The following is an 8,187-nucleotide window of genomic DNA, read 5'->3' as shown; positions in this document are numbered from 1 at the left end:
TGCACCTGTGGAATGGTTGTTAAGACCTTAACAGCTTACAGAAAGTAGGCATTTAAGGTCTCAGTTCTAAAAACGCAGGAGACTTGTCTACCGACTGTGAAAAACACCCAAAGAAAGATGCCCAGGGTCCCTGCTCATCTGCGTGAACGTGCATTAGGCATGCTGCAGGGAGGCATGAGGACTGCTGATGTGGCTAGGGCGATAAATCGCCATGTCCGCACCGTGAGACGCCTAAGACAGCGCTACAGGGAGACAGGAAGGACGGCTGATCATCCTCGCAGTGAAAGACCACGTGTAACAACACCTGCACAGGATCGGTACATCCGAATATCACACCTGCGTGACAGGTACAGGATGGCCACAACAACTGCCCGAGTCACACCAGGAACACACAATCCCTCCATCAGTGCTCAGACTGTCCGCAATAGGCAGTCCATGAGGAGGAGATGCACTGCAGTACTTCAAGCAGCTGGTGGCCACACCAGATACTGACTAATACTTCTGATTTTGAGCCTCCCTTCATTCAGGGACACATTGGGAAACATTTTTAGTTTATGTCTCATGGTGTTGACTCTTTTAGTGTTCATACAAATATTTACACATTAAGTTTACTGAAAGTAAAAACAGTTGAAAGTCAGAGGACGTTTCTTTTTTTGCTGAATATATTTATCATTGAACTTCTATACTTGATGATCTTTTATAATACAAGCCTCAGTAACTCAAAAGCCTGTAGGCAGCAATAATAACAATAATAATAATGTAAACTTAAATTAAACTGATTTTAATGCAAAGTGTATTTTATGTGTGTATAGACTTAAGAGCAAAAAGTGCTCCACTGAATGAATGCCTCCAATCAATAACCACAATATTAATATTAATGGTGGGTTTCCTCTGGGTGCTCTGGTTTCCTCACACAGTCCAAAGACATGCAGATTAAGTTAATTGGCAATCCTAAACGGGCCTTAATGTGCATGTGTGTGTGTGTGTGTCTTCTGGGACATGCTCAGGCCTCCTGTGAACCTTAATACAAGATAAAGCAGTATAGACAGTTTGTGAGGTTGTTCAGATTGCACATGTTTGTAGGGTTAACTCTTCCTCTATATAAAGATACAGTATTACTCAACATCTGTTTACGCCATTGCTGAACCCAATGCTTGAATCCTATTTGAAAATCCTCTTTGTCACAGTTGATGGTCTCACACTGCTTGGTTTGTCATCAATGCTGGTTTCCCCTTCTTTAAACTTCTTCGTCCACCTGAGCACGATGCTCTTGTCAAATCTCTGTGTAATCTCTGTAAATGTTCATCATCTGCGTCAAAAGGGATTTATTAAAGATGTATTGAGTGTTTGGTTCATTGAATATCTTGTAATAGAGTGTTGAGTAGTACCTTTGCATAGAGGAAGGGTTACTCTAACGTGTTCTCTGAGCGTTTTATATGTCAGGTATTTTAAAAACAAAAGGTATGACATCTTTTGCAGTACTTTTAGTACAGTCCTTGTATCTGTGTATTTGAATTATATTTATAAAATAAACCTTTTTTGCTCTAATTAACACACAATATTTATAACCTTCAGTCTTGGTGTTTATTAATATTTTTCCTGTATGCTTTTCAGTGAGGACGGTCTTATTTCTTGAGTGTCAGCCAATGAATATTAATAAACGCAGTGGTAATTACTTATAAATATTCATACATGGCAGATGGTTTTAGTGTAAAGAAGCTGTGAGTTGAACAGATGTTCAGTGTAGAAATCACTTGAGATGTTCTTCCAAAGCGGCTTACAAAGTAAGTTGTAATACCCATCTCTTAAACAATGGCTGTCTCTCTTGGAAAATTCATGAACTGACCACTAGATGGCACAAGAGATTTGTTTGTAGAAATGGGTTTGGGGACAGAGTAGAGTGAAATGGAGAACATGAGTAAAAGATGGGCTTAAATGGAAGCATGAAGAAGCTGTGTGATATAAGTCGTATCTGAAATGTCAGCAGCTGGGAAACAATGAACTATGTTGAGATCGGCTAAAATATAACGGTGGTGTAAAACTGTGTTTCTGTAACCACATGGGTATGAATGTCCATCTAGGAACCTCTGTAGTCCAACTAGAGATCATAAGGGCACATTTATCTCCATTTCACAATCATGGTACGGGACTATTACGGGAAATTTGGGTATGCCCAGGCAGAATAGAGCCTGAGTATATTAGAGATTGACTAATATGGAATATTATGGAATAATATGAAATATGAAATAGTGATGGATTTTTTTCAGATTTCTAAGAAATGCAAAATAATGTTGTAAATAATGTCTTCTAAACAATTATGTATAGTATAAATGCTCTAAGATTCTAGGAAGAGTTTTGACCATAAATTCCTCATGCTCCCAAAACCACTTTTTCAGTCTTGGAGTGTAAATGAGCCATCAGGGAAAAAGGAACAAAATCTATAGATATGATAACCTGGTTATTCAGTACATGCAGGTTGTCAGCTGACTTTATTTTATTGCCACGTAACATTATTGAGCCTTGACCTGACCAACTGGAGCAACCCCAGATCACAATACTGGAAATGCTCTTACTTTCACTGTTAAGCATAGCTATGATTTCTACTGTACATTTATTTTATAATCCAATTGTTTTATAATTATTGAATATTTAAACATTTTTAACCACATTTTCCCTCTAAGTTGATGTTTCAGAGCTATCCTTTCAAGTTTTAAAAAATGCATCGGATAGTTCCTAACCCAATATCAGGAATTTCTATATGGAGTGTGTATAGTGTATATATGGGGGTGTTCAAGTCAAACCGGGACTTTTGACTGCGCTGAATAACACAATAATGAGTTTTTTCCAGTGTCCTGAAAAATCTTTCTACAAGGATGCCGGAGCCATGATCAGACTGTCTGCTTCATGTCTGAAATGCTGGCATGTTCCTGTGTTCCTGTTCCTGTAACGTGCAAGGATCAAATTTCAGGACCAGGCGTTCCACTCGCTGAATGTTCACAGGAACATTTGCAGTGGTCTCTGAACTACCTCGCCCTGGATTATCATTCATTCATGTCTCATGGCTGAGAGTCTTAACACATATTAATTCGAAAGAAACTTGATCATAAGTCCCAGTTTGACTTGAACACTTGTATTTAAGATCACGTCTACCCTCAGGAAAATATTTGGAAAAACTAATATGATATAAAATCAAGTTCAGCGCAAACTGGCCCTGAATTAGTAATGCTTCAAACATTAAGGTTAAATAAATCAGTGGGCAAGAAAAAGCAGTTAATAAATAACTGACAATCAGGGTTTTAAAAAATCAAACAAAACAATCAAAGGACAATTCAATGAGTGTGTCTTTAGTAATTCAGATAAAACAGGATGCTGAAGCTTCTAATCAGACTCAGTCACAGCACACCTGTGGGCTCATGGAGGGGCTTCATTTCTGTGTAATGCTGATGCCTGGTGTCAGGCAGAGGGGGTTCCCCTACTGGGGTTCCCCTATTTAAAGTTGCTTGATACACTTCCTTAATACAAAATCACTGACAATAAATCAGATTCATTGCCAGTGTTATTATTTAATTGGTTGTCATTATAAGTTATAAGCAACATCGGTCCCAGTCCGGGGGCTGTGTGTGTGTGTGTGTGTGTGTGTGTGTGTTTGAGAGGGAGAGAGAGAGAGAGAGCATTGTGGTCTTCCATCAGACGAGCAGCAATCGTTCCGCTTTCCATTACTGTAAACTCAGTCATGTCGGCGCACACAAGTTTCTCAGGCCATCTACTACACAAAGCATAGCTTTATTAACTGACCAAACACCGCATAAAAACCAGGCATCTCGTGTCTTGTGATCTTCTTTCTATAAAAATGATTTAAACTCAATTTTTAATTAAATAGCGCTATCAAATGACGCAATATATGCGCGTATATATCAGGTTTTACGGTAAACCTCAGCGCTCCCTGCTGTTTCTTATTTAGTATCGAAACGGTGGGATGCGCCGTTTCCGCCATTCACATTAGCAGGTGCTAAATAAACAACAGTTTGATTTCAGATGAAGAAAATACAAGCAATTTAGAATTGCGAGTCAGATGAGTAGCTCATTCTCACTGAATTGTCATGATGCACGGCAATTAAACATGAGTAGTAAATCTCACGGAGTCTAAATATGAAGCCCCTCCCTCTCCATCATAGGTGTGTTCTCATTGAATCTGGTTGTAAAGCCCCTCCCCCTTCATTACAGGTGTGATCTCATGGAGTTTGATCATGAAGCCCCTCCCCGTTTATCACAGGTGTCTTCTCATTAAGTCTGTTTATGAACCCCTCTCTTTATTCACACTGATTAGAGCTTTAATTGCTTTATGAAGTATCCCGAATGTTTGTTTGTTTGTTTTTTTGTTTGGTTTATATGGCTTAACACTTCACTATTTTAATTTTCGAAACTTCAGTTTTTGACAGCTTGAATTTGCACTTTTAAAATTATTTAATTATTATTTTCTTTCTTCCTAGCGATTGCAAATGAAGGTTTTGATTAAGCTGCTTTCACTGCACTCCACCAGTCAAAGTCATGTGTTCAACACCTTCCATCATCTGAACATACCGAAGGTGAAGACTCACAGTAAGTTCTATCATTTTATTTTTGTGACTGTTAATGTGACTTTACAAGTTTTGTAAATCTGTTACCTAAATTATCAGAAGAATTGACTAATTAGGAATCTTAACATGTCCACATATGTGCTAATTTTGGATATAGTGTGATCTACTTTTATTCATCTTCTATACCACTTTATCCTGTATTTAGGGTCACAGTGACCTGGGGCCTATCCAAGGAGGTTTAGGGCATGCACATACACTTATTTGCACACTATAAGCAATTTGGGGACACCAATTAGCCTAACCTGCATATCTTTCCTATATATATATATATATATGTGTGTATGTGTATATATCATGATAATGATCGTATTTCACCTTGGTATTGTGATATTGTATTGACTGGGCCTTGGTGGTTCTCATACCCATACATATGTGTGTTTGCTAATCTTATTGTTATCATGTTACAATTTTAAGAGTAGGCATTATTAACAAAAAAACTATAAAAATAATAAATTGTTGACTCATATGAGAGTAAAAACAACTTTTTAATTGGTTAAACATTTGCAAATGGCCTAAATGGCATTAAATAGAAAAAAAAATCTTCAGAAGGAATTCCTGAAATTTTGCCCAAAACTGTGCCAGAAAAAAGAAATCCTGAACAAAAGGAGTGTGTGAGCTAACCATGAGGCCCCAAGAAAAAAAAACTCAGATGGCTGAAATTCCTTGGTTGATTCAATTTGGAGCAACTGGCAAAAAAAAAAAAAAAAAACAGCAGAAAAGTAACTTTTTTCCTCCATAATGATGAACAAAGAGGAGCTTGCAGCACCTTTTTCCCTTAGTTCTATCACCAAATTCATTTAGGTTGCACCTCACTAATAATATCTTCATTTATTCCACACTGATGTTAATGACCTTAGTTTAGTCCACAAGGCATAAAAGCGCATGTTGTGTGTAGGACATGCAGCCTGGAGATCTAATAACGAGCTTGTGCCAGCAGGAAATGAGGAGTGTGAGTGGGTGAGTCTGGTGCTCTCAGCAGCTCAGTTTCATCTTCTCGGTCCGTGTGTTTGTTTGAGCAGAACCAGCTTCTGCTTATGAAACCACCAGGTTCCCATATAAGGGTCTGCTATAACTATTCTACATTTTCTTCAATAGATTACTTTTTCTTTTCTGTCTGTCTCTTCTGCATTCTTAGATGTCACTTTACTTTGCTGTTCATCTGTCAGGTGTAACATTTTGTCCTGCTTTCAATAAGCCTTTCCTCTAGTGCTGGGCGATATTCATAATTAATATTGTGAATAATTTGCTATGTGAGGCATGTGAAAAAAAGGTAACAAAAAAAAAAACAGTAATACATTTGTCATAGCGTTTAAGAGTTTAAGTTTTCATTCATCACTACACAGTGAGATTCTTTAATTATTGCACAGGGTCAGCCATTATATGGCATGACTGGAGCATTTAGGGTTTAAGGGCCTTGCTTAAGGGGCCAAGAGCTAGGGTTTAAACCAAAGACCTACCTATCAGGAACACACAGCCTTAACAAACTCAGCCATCACCACCCCAAAGCTCAAATCTCGACATTGCTTCACACGTACTGCCGTATAAGTACCGCATGCTAACCGATTGCGCCACTGGAGCGCAATAATTCGAACGCCCCAGTGCTGACTGTATACTGTATATACTGTATATGCATGTGTGCGTTAATTCATTTCTGTTGTAGGTACACTGGTTGTGATGTGGCGACTTGTTTTCTATCGTAAGATGTATAGTATGACCAATCAAAAAGTGAAACGCTCTCAGATACTGTTATTTGTACACAACTTCATTGACAACGCTTTCAACACTATGTATATTGTTTTAAGGGCCGTTTGAGCTAAAGCCGGACTTTTGATAACAGAATAACAGAACACACTCAGAATTAGAGTACAAAAACTCCCTTTAATTATCTATATAATCCCCTGATACACTAGTGCACTTATCCCAGTGTTTAACCAGTGTTTAGATACCATCAAGGTAGAAAGTTTTCTTTAACACATGCTGCATATCGTGCTGTGTATGACTGTGTATGTGACGAATAAAATTTGAATTTGATACACCGGAGCCATGATCGGACTGCCTGTCCAACATCTGAAACGCTGGCCTCCCAGGAACTCCTTTAATGGCCCAAAAATGTGGGAATGGCTTGAAATGAGTTCAGGACGGTGGATGTGGCAATAACTCCCAGCCTTGTTCCTGTAATGTGCAAGTAGTTATGGAGAATGATTGCGTGTCCAGTTCCCATAGACAAATTGTGACAAGTTGGCAACAAGTCAAAGCAACATTTGATTTTTAAAATTAAGCTGTGTCTTGGGTATGAAAAATTGTATATATAATATGTGAAAGTGTGAATCATACAATTAGCTTAATTTAATTTGTTTGCTTATAACAAAAACAATGATTTACAGTGGTGGATAAACAGCAGGCAAAATATTACTCCAATAAAAGTAGAAGTCCTCCATGTACATTTACACTGGAGTAATAGTACAAGAAGCACCTGAAAGTACTTTAAAAGATTTATTATAATTATATTATTGATGTTATGTATTTCGCCTCTTGCTTAATCTATTCATTTTGGGTAAGAAGGCTCTAATGTCACTCTGGGCACAGATCTGTTAATATAAAGTCATTAAATGAATCGCTGATAAACACTCTCCCGAGTAGTCAACATGCAGGTGAGTCATTTTGATTGGGGAGACCTGCGTATCTCTGGACCTGCGTATCTCTAAAAACAGGCAAACGGTCTTCCTAAGATTTATTTTAAACTTTACATTTCTGCACGTGGCTACCATCCCAAAAAACTCCCAAATACTGTATTTGTAACCAAATATCCCCAATATCAGTTTCCAGCTCTTTAATAAATATAAAATCGTTGTTTCATAAGGTACTTGGGTACAGTAAATTTTATAACTGGTATAATGTGCAACACTAATATACTGTATACAGTTAAATTTGCTGTTAAATTGAATTTTTATTATTAAAAAATAATCAGCGTTTCACTAAGGATTGTAGCAAAGAAAGATTTAGATATCATGTTAGAGGTACTGAGGTATGGACTTTGCATGGGTTTGAAAATACAAGAATATTTTTATGTAAACTAGAATGATGGACATGTAAAAGTTGAGATGGACATTAGATGTGTACATGCAAATATTTCCATCTTTAAATGTTAACTTCAGTTGGCTATATAATTTATATTAACTAACTATTAGAAAAGACAAATACAACATTTAAAGAAATATTTGACACTCTCAAATCTCCTTGCTTTTCATTACACTTTGTCCATCTGTCAACAAGCTCCTTATTTAAAAAAAAAAAATTAAATGCACCGCCGTCTTCACTTCATCAGAAATAAATCGGTGTGCTTGCATTGCTGCTTTCAGGGGACCAAACAGGCAAAAGTCCGATGGAGCAAAATCAGGACTATAAGGAAGATGCTTTAACACCTTAAAACAAACAAACCCCCTTGGATAGCAGTCCTCTGTGTTAAATCTAAAGTTTAGGCTTCAGCTCCTCAATAAGCATCTTACTGTTGATTGTTGAAGATTTTTCACGGATAATGTTCCAATACTTG

Source organism: Clarias gariepinus, chromosome 23 (genome assembly GCF_024256425.1).
Source record: "Clarias gariepinus isolate MV-2021 ecotype Netherlands chromosome 23, CGAR_prim_01v2, whole genome shotgun sequence".
In the NCBI taxonomy this organism is placed as follows: Eukaryota; Metazoa; Chordata; class Actinopteri; order Siluriformes; family Clariidae; genus Clarias; species Clarias gariepinus.
This window is presented reverse-complemented; position numbering follows the sequence as displayed.